Below are 12,987 nucleotides of genomic sequence, written 5' to 3' on the forward strand. Positions count from 1 at the left end.
GCCAATCCCTGTGTTTCTCTTAAGCCAGTAGCAAATGTGCTCTTCACCTACATTTAATTATATTTAATTTCCAATCCTACAGTCTACTAAGTAGTTCCCATCAAATTGATTGCATATCTTCTTCATACCAGCTGAGCTGGACTTTTGTACTTCGAACAACTTGAGACATATATCTGCTCCTGAGGCCAGGGCCTCTTCACTCCGCTGGGTTTGTAGGAAAAGCCAAATGATTTGGTATAAAAATATTTGAAAAAACCCCCAAAGACTTTTTTTCAATTTTGTTAAATTTTTTTCTTTCTGCTGGAAATAGAAGATGTTTTACTGACATTACATAGAAATGCAATGAAAACAGGTTTTGTACTTTTGTTTTTCTTTTCTTTCTCAGAGGTCAGAGGAAAATATTTTTATTTCATTTTGAAAATGAAAATTTTGGAATCTTTTAAATAATATAAACATGTTATTTGTAAAATACTGAGCAGCTTCAAACTTACTTTGCTGGAATACTATGACTTGTAAAGTGTAAAGAAACAATGGGAGCTATTATGCCTTTGATGTAGTAGACAAAAGGGGTTTGGTGCCCAAGAGGAATTAATTGGTGCCTAACTATGAGCTAGGGACTGTTTTGTAATTAGATTTTCCACTGCCATGAAAGAAGCGGTTTCTCCAATTTAGACACCTGAATACATTTTACCACCTCTGAACTCTACCAACAAGAGCAGCTGCAGCCTGGAAGGAAATGGAAGGTGAAGTTGTAGAGGAGCAGGAGACTGCTGGGTGGGAGTGATGATGGGTTTGTTGGAGACAGATTGGTGGCTCAGAAAAGCACTCTAAATAATTTTAGCAGACTGTAGTCAATGATGGAGGTGTGAAGCAAGTTAAGAAAAATGAAGCTTGAAAAATGAATACTCTGTGATGCAAATATGTTTTCATGATGCTTCATCTCTACAGTTGTGAAACATAAGAGATCCTTGGGGAGGTCACAGTAAATGTGAAAGAGACATGGAACACAAAAGCTTTCAAAGGCTAGAGCAAGAGGTAAATCATTTGTTTCGCTCCTTCCTCCTGTTCTAATTTCCCTGCTTTTCTTCTTTTCCTAATTTGGTTACTGTTTTCTTCTTCACAGTCTATCTCCATCATTTGCCATTTGGCCTCCTTTGTGCCCCAATTAAAATCTAACTATGCTTTTGGATTAAAAAAAAAGATTTTCCCTACTACATTTTCCTTAGGCAGTGTAATTTGTCTTAAAATGTTTTTGGTGTATGACAAAATTGAATTGAAATGTTGACCCTATCATGTATTAATAGTTCCAAGTTGTCTTCCCACTTGCTTCTGAGTATATACATGATATAGGTGAAAGTGTTTTATTTTCTCACCTTCTTCCTTCAAAAATCACTGTTTAAATCAAAGCAATAGTTTCTGTGTCTTCATCTTTCATCAGCTCTTTTCTGCATGCTTTTTACTTCCATTTTCTTCCATTTTGCGACTGGCACTGCTCATTACAGGGGTTGTTTTTGTTTTCTAGTTACAATTCTCAGTTCCCATGAGACATTTTGATGCCAATGTGAAGTCATCTTTGTGAAAGGGGCATCGTTTTAAGACTTCTCTAAGCTCTTGTAATGCAACCTGGGGCTCGTTGACACAAGCCTCGGCAAGCCCTCGGACGGAGGGGACGCAGCGTAAACTTCCACAGCGTCCTTGCTGGACAACTTCAGAGTGGGAAAGGGCACAAGGTGGACTCGCATGCTGGCTCCTCTTCGGAGGAGGCACATCAGGTGGCCGTTGGATTTGGTATGCGTCAGCCCGGAAGCAAACAAGGCGAGAAGAGCCTCTGGTATGGGTTCCAGCGAGTTTATTGGCAGGAGGGTCCAGGGACCAGAAGAGCCCTGAGGGCAGTTATGCACAGCCTTTGGGGGGGGCGGAACAAGGCGGGGAAAAGGGAAGCAACCAATGGGGTACAGTCAAAGGGGAGGATACAATTTGACCAGAACCAATGGAGAGAACAGGGAGGTGGGAGTCACAACAGGGAACCAATGAACAACCAAACAGTGAAGAACTTTCTAGAATGAGGGCGGTAACTTGATCCCAGGAACCACCCAGGGGGAGGCGGCCTAGGCTTCAGTGCCATCCCTTGCTCCGCCCTCCGACCCACTGTCTTGGACGGGGAAATCTGCCCAGTGGATGGTCTTGGTTTGAGTGGCATTCCATGGCCCCAGCCCAAGAGTGGGCTGAGCTACCCCAATACTCTTGCAATTACAACAGGGAGGAGAGTAGTATTTTGCGTATATTCCAGTGTTCAGCATGTACGTAACTTTGGGACTCCATCAAAGTGGTGTTTGGAGCAGCACAGATACTCTGAAATACAGTGTAATACATCTGTTAAATCACTGAATTACTTTCTTCTTTTTAAATTGTGGTTGGTTTGGTTGGTTTGATTGGTTTGTTTCCTTCCTTTTAAAGGAAATAAAGAAAATTTTGCAATTCATTTGTAGCATATATGTGGTATTGTTTCTTTTCCAATATAGTTATTTCAGCCAGCAACACTTTCTACTGTTCTCATGAACATTGTCAGGATTCAGTTTGCTTTCTGGTAGGCAAGGTGAGGGAGGAGCAAGCGAGACTAAAACTTCATGCTGGAGGTAGCAATTTGGCTGCTACAGCAGGTAGCAAGATCTGTTTGAATCAAAACTGAATTACAACCTAATTTTTATTCAATGGTTTTATATAAACATAAACTACAGACATAGCATTGTGCGACTTTCATAAATCAAGTAGTTGAAAACATTCCTTATTTCAATTTCAAAACCATACACCCAAACCCCAGAAGTTAAACTAGTTGCTGATACATTCCAGATAATCTTCTGATTTTAGTTCCACTTCCTGTACAGCTTCCCCAATTTTCTGCCTAAATATTGTTTCACCATTTTGGCATGAGTATTTCATCAGTTTGGAAAGTATTTCAGGGTGTTTCCACTGATAGAAGAAAATGAAGACGTAGCAAGATATTTTATGATGCAATTCAGGGACTTTAGAGAGGCTGAGCATATTTCTGCGGGTATATTTGAACTCAAGTAACAGAAGCAAATTTCTTTTCTCAGTTCCAAGCCTTTTGCAGCACAGACAGCCCAAAATCTGCTTTGATTTTGTTCATGGTCCTGTTCCTGCCGCTCTTTCGCTGGCTGTGTCTTGCTTTTTTTTTTGCTGACTTGTTTGTCTGCGTCTGCAGAGATTCCCTTCACTGCTATATTTGTTAAAAACATGTTCGTGCACTTGTGTGTGAATGCCTACACACACTCATATACACTGTTCTGCATTGAAATCAATCCCATACATCTCATCCATTTCCCACACTTGGGGAGATCTCATGGGACCCTACAGTTCAGCGGTTGCCCCACCCTTGGTGGCTTAGTCCTTGTGTGACAGATTTGCTGCTATTTTAGTCACTGCTGAATGACAGGGTCCCTCCAAATTGTTTCTTGAAATAGGCTGGATGGAATACAATTGTTGTGCCAGCAACTTCATCAAAATGCTGCAATTGCCCACAGACCAAAGTCTCATTCACTGGCAGCTTAGATGATGGAGAACTACAGAATGTTCTTTATGGCAGAATACAGAATATTTCCTATGTTAGGAAATCAAGTAAAACACAGGGGTTTAATTCTACTGCTAGTATTGCTCTTCAGTGAGCACTGGATTGTCTAAATAAATGCTACATATTTGAATGATGTTTTATAGTAGAAATTTCAGGTCACCTTTTCTAATTTTTCCCATTAGGTGTCTAGTGCATTTGATAATTATTTTCATTATTTAATTCTGAAGTTTTATTGAACTACAGGCAGATAATGCTTAGGGATAGAATTAGGACCCAGACTGCCAGTGTGCTACTAGTTTACAGAGATATATAGATGGTTACAGTGTGTTGACACAAAGTGCAGGATTACCTTGAAGTTTGCTGCAGGTAGTTCTCCTTTGGTAAACTCTCCCCATTGTTTAAGGTTTCAATAGTCAAAATCTACTTTGTTTGTTTTTCAATTTTGTTTTCTGCTGGAATTTTAAATTTTAAAAGGCTGTTTTGTAGGTTCTTCTCTTCTGGATCTCTTACCTGCCAGCCTTTATTTATGACATACGTTTGAATTGTGTATAGGGAGGTTTCCTTCCTTAGCACAGAACATTCCTTATGGCTGGATTTATGTTTTCCTCTGGCTCTCATATGAAGAAGTATTTTTGTCACTGCATCTTATAAGCTAGCTTGAAACTGCTTAGACAAGCAGTCATTTAACTATTTTATTTCCAGAGATTTAGCAGTAAATATAAAATGCTTACTAATCCTTGGAGCAAGTCTTCTTTTTGGTGATGAGCTCCATTTAAGCCATACCAGTAAAAGAATCTGTTCTCTTGTGATGTTACTTACCATGGAACAGGCAAAGTTATACTTTCCATGTAATGATATTATCTACCATGGGTAAGGACCTTTTATTTTACATATTTATTCACTATTTTTTTTTTTAGAATTTATGTTTTAGCTTTCTGCAAGGTAATGAGCAGGCAGTTTTTAAATTTTAGGTCAGATATTCCTAGGTAATATATATTCTTTTATCTTGTTTCTTTCTAGGTTCTGTCTTTGAATGCCACTGAAAAATGTATTCTAGAGTTTTGTTTATTTTTATCAAAGCCAGAAACCTCTGAGGCAGTGAGGGATTTATTTTATGCCCTGTGTCACAGTTCTGTGTTGTCATTGTTGATGTGACAACATGATGATATGAAGTTTAGATGGATATTAAGAAGAAGTTTCTTCATTGACAGGGCTGTCAAGCATTGGAACAGGCTGCCCAGGGAAGTGGCTGAGTGACCATCCCTGGAGGTCTTTGGAAGATGTGTAGATGTGGTACTTAGGGACATGGTTTAATGGTGGGCTTGGCAGTGCTGGATTAACAGTTGGACTCAATGATCTTAAGGGTCTTTTCCAACCTACATGATTCTGTGATTTCCAGGCTGTGTTTATCTAGATTGTTATTTAGGACAAGACTAGTCTGATCTATTTGTGTGTGGGAAATGCAAATGCATTTTGGATTGCCTTTGTTGCTCCCAGTTCTTACTACCAGTAGAGTGAGTAGAGTATGAAGTGTGAGCAGATGCAAGTGAAGCAGTGGAGGGGGAAAAGCTACTACTATAATGTACTGCAGCATTCCTGTAGAGTCAGTGCTTTCTATTACAAGCTGCTTCTCCAACAGAGGTGGTGCTCGAGCACTAGCTCCACCCTGGTGAGGTGCCAGGCTATGTCACAGTAAAGTAGCATACTTGTAAGAATACTTTTCTTTCCCAGAGTAGTGCAAGAAAGTGAAAGAAAACTCAGAGTACTGTCGCTCTCTGATGATGTGATTCTCTTGGTGGGAATATTAGCTACATACTGCTCCTATTGTGTAGGTTGGGTCAGGGTCGGAGCTGTCTTTTGCCTCTTGGAAAAAGAACTCCTCAGAAACTAAGATGGAAAGAGATTTTTTTCTAACAGTAAGAAAAATTTTCCAATGGTGGCATCTGGTTCATACTTTGCAAAATGAACTGTGCTATGTACAGATCTTGGCTATGTTGATCTAAGGCCTTCAGAGTTTTGACCTGTCCCCAGTAGAGAAGAGTGGCATTTATATGAAGAATTCCAGCTACCTCTGTCCTTCGGCCTGTTCCACCTCTCACTGTGGCATAGCCATCGCATCTGAACATGCGAGGGGTCACTATAGCAGCCCTTTACTGACTATAAATTTCTATACAGGGACAATTTTTTCTGTAAAAAGTGATTCTTCCTGGAACCATACAAACCCAGATGTTGCAATGGCAGAGAAACACATGCTAATGAGGAATGAGACAGCACTGTGGATTATCATAATTTGTTTTCCACTAGTGCTCTCAAAAAGAAAGATTAAATGCTGAAATACATGAGTGAACTCAATGTAGAATTAGGATATTGTTGGCATTGGCTCTGTAGTCATTATAGTGTGGAACAGAAGGATGCAGGGATGTGAGGACAAATGACTAAGGAAAAAAATTTCCTGGCTGAATTATGGTACTTCCTTGTAGGGAGTATTGTCTGGTTCTCCCGCCAGACTTGGGGGATCCAAAATTGTTTCCATCATGCCAACTTCAGAATGATTATTTAATTGTGCAAGAGTCTTAAAATGAACCATCCTGATAGGGTGCTTTAGCTGATAGAGATGGCTTAGAACATATTCAGTTTCCTAAAATAAAATCTAAGCCATCTAACTTTGATTGGAAAGTTTGAATGCACCTTAGGATACACAATATTAAAAAAACCCCTAGGTACTTCTTTTCAACTGTTTCTGCAGTTTTAAAATATATTTGCTACATTTTCTTAAGATTTTTAAGTCTTCAGTCAGGATCAGTAACAGGCACTACTGTAAAAGATAGCAGAACGGCCCTGAATTCACTTACTGAACTCCCAGTGCTTCAAGGCTGTTAGTACAGGCAGGTATTTGTGCCAGCAGTAAGATTCTTGCAGGACTGTGTCCTCAGACAAGAAGTAATATATCAAACAGAATAAAAAGAACCTGTGAAATATAAATGATCTTGCCATACATTTGTTTCTATTGTTTATATAGATGAGGATGTTCATAGCATCTAAAGGACTGCACTTTTGGCTTCAGTACAACAAGCCATTTTATGTATGAGCTGTATGTAATTATATTGAAAGCAAACTTTGCTTCAAGAACATTTTTGGCTCCACTGTGCAATAACACAAAGGGCCTTTGTTATGCTCTCATCAGAGTTATTTATGGATTGCAAAGGACTTACTAAAGGACAGTTTCATCTGATGGTATTCATCCACTGACTCAAATTTAAATGTAGTGACTTATATTCATATTAATCATAATTACTAATATGATCAACCAGACAAAGATTTCTGAAACTAGAAATGGGATTGCTCTGCAGATTCAGGCCTGGAACAGCAATATGGAGTGGTGTTTCAGATCCAAGGCTTTGAATGTGCCAGAATGGAAAATGCAACAAAGGCTTTGTATAATTCACATCAATTATAATCATCTTCACTTGAATTGAAAAATAAGCTCTTGGTCTCTTAAATAGAAGAAAAAAAAAAAACATCACAGAGAGCAGAGGGGTCTAAGTGGCTCTTGAGAAAAAGGGATCCTAGGGCAAGGTGGGTTTGTGAACATCTGCCAGAAGTGTGTACAGGACATGATGAAGCTAGGTAAGGGCAGTGTGCTTTCCTGTGACTTGCCTAAACAGCCATTACATTAAAGGATTACTTTCAGAAATCCTACTTTCCCCAGATTTTTCCTGCCTCACCTGCAGGACTTGGGAAGCATCCAATGACAACTTTCTGTTCTGCTTCAAACTCAGCGTGACCATGGACAAGCTCTTTAGGGCGATTGTCAGACCACTTGCTGTCAGTACAAACCTTTGGTTTTGAAACTGCTGTGGCATCTAGCTTTAAGAGTGTGCCACTCACCAATTCAGAGCACTATTTATACATAACTGGAAGACCCAGCTTCCAGAGGCACCAGTGGACAAAGTATTTATGATAGTGAAGTAAACTTACATGAGCCAGTGTGAATGTTGCCCCTGATCATTGTTTTGCTTTGGCCTCCCAGATGTAAAATAGGTGGTCAGTATTTTTCTACTTCACTGGGTTCCTGTAAAATTAAAGACTTTAAAAAATATGAATCACTGAGATACTTCAAGAAGGAAGGTTATATAAATGTAATCTAATTCTATAAGCTTCTTCAGATGAATTGCATTTTTATTACCGCAGCCTTCTGCTACATCCTTGTTGTTTATTCATGCTATTAGTGTTTGTAGAGACTAGTTGTTATTTCAGATGATGAATCCCAGTCTTATTTTCTTTGCTCAATGAACAATTTTTTTTTGGGTCATGCAAACTGCTGGGTCACATTGATCTAATCCATAGTTGCCAACACTGAGTGCTTCTAAACACCAAGGCCAGTTTTCTGAAATGCAAAATTTCTCTACTGTAGCATCTCTCCTCTTGGCATTTCCCAGATCTACTGTGACTTACAGCTAACATCTAACTCAAAGTTGATTGTCACGCAGGAATTACAACAGACATTGTTTGGATGGAAGGAGGTGCTTGTTAGCTCGTGAAATAGACAGAACAAACTGGCATTATCATCAAAACACTGTTTACAAACTATTCTTTGGCATCAGACTGTTCTTTAGTATTAACCAAATAGTTAACTATAATAACTAAATGTTAATTTATTCTTAACCAAAAGGAGCAGATTCTAAGCAGGTTCTTCTTGTTCTGCATGTTCAATGACGTTGTTCTGTTGTTTCTTTAGAAACCGCTGAGGGGCAGCAGGTTTTCACATGGAAATGGGCTTTCATGTGTAAGGAAATCTGGAGCTGTGAGTATTACACTTTTGATTATTTTAATGAATTCCATGCATCAGATCACTGAAAGTTTTAACCAAAGTTTCACTGTGTGCTCCTGTAAATGAATGTGATTTTGCTTGTTTATGGAATCTTGATGTATTTTTTCTCCATGAGTAGAAAAAACCTGAAGAATGTCCTATGAGATGTGTCTGGAAAGCCCCATTTATGGCTGTAGTGTGCCTCTAAGATTGCATTAATGAGTAAGTCTGTCACATGCCCAACACACATTTGGGCACTACTTTTAGAAATGAGGCCAGGATATTAGGACAAAAGAATGAGAAGAGCTTTGATTTATTAGTTAGATTTATTACGAGCTGACTAATGGAGTAGGCTGTGTTACTCAGAAATCTCTGTAACTAACCAGACACCCTACTAAAACAGATCCTGTTCTAGTCAGACTATTAGGCTGTGCCATGAACAGGAAAGACAGTAGTGAATGCAGTCCATTCTTACTTCTAGTACCTCTGCCGTAGCTATCTACCTTATGTGACTGTCTGTTGGCTTTGATCCTCGCTACCCGGATGTGCTACAGGGGTTCGCACCAGCCCAGAGGTCTGGAGTGAAGCACTTTGGTCTGTCAGCATTGGATGCTCACCTGCGTGATCTGCCCAATTGTTAATAACCCAAGGGAATAGTGATTTAGATCCATGATTTTTTCTGCATATATTAGTGAGAACAGAATAGCTAATCACATTTGCAGAGGACTTCTTCATAGCTTATGCATGAAGGTTTGAACCAAGGGCCAAATCCTTTTACAGCCAAATGATTTTCTGCATGCTAGCAATTACTATTTGGACATACTCCTATGTCCTTTCTGTCCTCAGCTGAGGATGAATTCCTCAGCTTTTCAGTAATATGTCAGGGCACGCTAATCTAAGTATTCTGGTAAAAATTACAAGTAAAAATCAAAAGTCTGAGTTGCTACACTGTGACACCTTGGGCAGTTTGTAACAATTCTGTCAAGCATAAATGTAAAGCATGAAGAGATTCTTTGATTTAATTCTTTACTTTCGTACTCCTGTGCAACCATTCTTCCACAGGCTAATGTGACGAAACTGATAAGCTATTTTAATTTTGTAGCCAAAGGTAACTGGAGTATGGGCTGTCCTGGCCATGCTCTCACACCTTTGCAATATTTTATATTCCCACATGTGGGAAGAAGCTGATGGGTAAGCGTCAGGTGTATCATTATGACACACAAGGATTGCTTCATTCCTAGGCAAAACAGGTAAGCCTGTTTGTGCCCCTTTGTGTCGTGGTATCACTGTGAACTGAATGGAGCATGTACAGCTTCAAGTCTGAAAAAAATCCAGCAAATTTTCTTTCAGGTCAATGGTGCAAATACTAATTATCTCTAAGAGTCCTGTCTGCCTAGCAGAACCAGCAGAACCAGTCACATTAAACATAGGTGTAGCACTATGAAAGTAGAGTGGAATAGCAATGATTTGTCTGAGACAAGAATTCTCATATGCATAGAAGCATTAGGAAAGGCAGTAGAATGTTTAAAGAATATAGCCTCAATTTGCTGTTCACTTACGGGGCAGTCTTGCCAACATACTAGAGAGAAACCTTTCAAGGTCTACCCTTGCAGAAAGCAGTGGCTATAGAGGATGTGGCTCTTCATGACTATCAGATCTAAATTCTGCCTGGTCACGTGGTGGATGCAGTGCTGTACATCATTTAGTATTGCACACAGTGCCTCTTTGCCTCTGTCCTGTCCCTGTTTCAACTTTTCTGTCTTTTGTGCCATTCTCTATACTTTAAAATGCTTGTCTACATTGTATGCCATTTGATTTTTTTTAAGATGAGAGCGGACCTAGCTGTTTTCAAGGAAAAACTTTAGTCCAGTAAGTCCTTTTACTGAGGAAGTAAAATAAGACTAAAATGTTGCGCAATTGGAGACTTAATTAGCTTTTACAGTTCTTGTAAAGAAGACACTTCCTTGTTAAGTCGAAAATACAGGTGTAATTAAGCCTGTTCTGAAGTTAAATCGAAATTAACAGCTCTACTGATTTCTGTCCGTATATGCAGATCTGGGAAGCCATTCGAGGGCCCTCCTTCCCGAGTCCGTTGCCGTGCACAGAGCCACTTGGAGGCAGTGTTCGCACAGGCTGCTTCAGGCCTGTGCTTGTGATGTGCAATTTCCTGAGATTCCGTCATAGAGAAAAAATCTGAGAAAAATTATATGCCGGGAAGCATGATTTTTTTAAAAAGCCTTTGCCTTCATAGGACACATCTGTGATTTTCCATGGATCTGTAATACTGTGATGCTCCTGTGAAGTGCTTTTTTGCAAAAACCTTTGTAGGAAGAGCCAGCAGGACCTTCCAGCATACCAGCTGACATAATTGAAAAGAGCATGCAAACTTTCCTGCACGGGGCAGAAAAACACTGCTGCTTGACCTTAAGAATGGTAGAGTCTTTTTACTCTTGTTTTTTTTTTTTCCTTGGGTGGAACTGACCTATTGTTTGTTTGTTTGTTTGATTGATTGATTGACAGATTATAAATAAAAACGGATCATGGAACTTCTTTCCCGTGTTACAGATGCCACTGGATCTCTTTCTTCAATTGCATAGAAACAATAACATGCAAATGTTTGCAAATGACTGCTACAAAACACTCTTGAACCAGCCAGTGACAACTGGTAATGCTTGTAAATCTTAGTTTGATTGATGCATGTTTGCTGTTGCTTTGTTAGTTGTGAGGTAAGCCACACTTCTCCCTATTCCAAACATACATTTCTCAATCTGCTTTGAAATTCATACTCTCCACTCTGATTGCATCAAGTCCTATTACCCAAATTTGTTTTTCTTTTCAGGTATACAACTTTGCTAGACATAGAAGCTCTGAGGTGAAGCTGACCAAAATATATGGTCCATATATAAGTCCATCTTCAGATTCCTAGTGTTGGGATATAATTGATTGCTGTCTGTCCCAGAAGTTGTACATGAAGAAGTATACACCATTGACAAAATTTAGTATCATGATTTCATAAACTGTATGTCAAATACCATTTGTATCAATAAAGTGGAACATAAGAAAAAGGTAATGAAGAACTTTATAATAAAGCAAGCTGCTGAAATAATGTATTTCACCATAATATTCTGCCCATCCTGTTTCAATGGTGTCTATACTTAATTCACTGCAGGATTAAATTAGATTATGTTCAATATTTTATGAAGTCAATGGAGCAGATACATGAATCCACTTTTTTCGTTGTTTATATTTTAAAAATGTCACTGGACCTGCCACTGCATTTGTGAATACACATGAAAGATAAGGCAGAGCCACAAATTTGCTTTAGGAAGAAATTTGTGGTACCTGAAGATGTCAGATTTAGTAGGATTCTTAAAAACTTTCTTTTCAAAAGAACAGGGGGAAAAAAAGCTGTATTTTCTGCAAAAAACTGTGGGGTTTGTTACTTAATCCCAAATTTCCTTCTTTACAATACCCTCCTTGCATTTGGTTTACAGATAAATCAGACCAACACCTGACCATTACACAGCAGGTTTTTAGGCCTTTTTTTTGCATGAGGTTGGAAGCTTCAGAGCTGACTAAATATGTAGCCATCTCCTCATGTGTAGATAGCTAGTAGTTTCTGAAGTTTATAGTCTGTTCAGGTCCCTCTTGTCCTGGCATTCAGCGTCATGAGTAAGATTTATTCTTTAGATTATAGAAAAGGTAAAGACTTTGGATCTTCACTTCTGGATCTGAACTTCCAAGGTTCAGGTCACTTCACTTCTGCCCACAGGTAAAAAAACATAAGAGATAGGAAACTCTGGATAAAGATCTGATGGAGGTGATTTCTGGGTATATGATTAATCACAGACTCAGAAGAATGAATGAACAGGGTCTGTTCAACTGAGAGAAAAACAATGTATGTAAATCTTCAAATGTTTAACAGACTTTAGGAAGGGAAGAAATTATTCATGTCTCTAATGAGCTGTAAAGAAATAATTGAGAAAAATAACAAAACAACAACAACAGAAAGGAATAAATTCCGTCAAGGAATATTCAAATTAGGAAAATTTGGTTAAGAGTGAAGTAACCAGACCTGGTCCTTGTGGATCCCTTCCAACCACAAATATTTTGTGTTTCTGTGATTGTAGACATTGAACTAACCTGGCATTGTCATGGAAGCTACATCATTAGATGTATTTCCAAACAAGGTTAAGCAAACACCCTCTCCTACAAATAAATGATCCTTAGGGTACTAAATACAGGAGCTAGCTTTCTAAAGCACCTTTCATTTCCTATCTAAGTTTTCAGACAGGCTTTCCAGGGAAACAAATTTCCTAGGACTGTGCTGTTGGCCTGTTATTTCCTTAACAAGTCATGTAATTAACCATTAGAAACCTAAGAAAATCTAACAGTTTCCTTATGCCTAAGAGGTTACACTGAAAGAAATGGGAAAGAAAGCTTGGTAGCTTGGTTGGCTTTGCTGGTTGGTGTTTTTGGGGGTTTGGGGTTTTTTTGAGGCAGGGAGTGTTGGATTTTTTTGGAGGGGTTGGGTTTTTTTGATAGATTTGGGTTCTTTAGTGATCAATAAAGCGCCCTGAACTTGTTG

The 12,987-nt window shown here is 38.9% G+C and overlaps 1 long non-coding RNA gene across 2 annotated transcripts; it reads left to right on the plus strand.

The window, feature by feature from the left end:
* The first annotated feature begins 7,969 nt into the window (after positions 1 to 7,969).
* On the plus strand, positions 7,970 to 11,517 carry LOC125320038. 2 transcript variants are annotated; one of them, XR_007200971.1, is made up of 4 exons: positions 7,970 to 8,112; positions 8,328 to 8,393; positions 10,453 to 10,832; positions 10,965 to 11,517. It is a non-coding gene; the product is annotated as an uncharacterized LOC125320038 (long non-coding RNA). The 2 variants fall into 2 exon arrangements; XR_007200970.1 differs by having other exon boundaries at positions 10,453 to 11,517.
* Positions 11,518 to 12,987: the final 1,470 nt, after the last annotated feature.

This window comes from Corvus hawaiiensis, chromosome Z (genome assembly GCF_020740725.1).
Source record: "Corvus hawaiiensis isolate bCorHaw1 chromosome Z, bCorHaw1.pri.cur, whole genome shotgun sequence".
NCBI classification, from domain to species: Eukaryota; Metazoa; Chordata; class Aves; order Passeriformes; family Corvidae; genus Corvus; species Corvus hawaiiensis.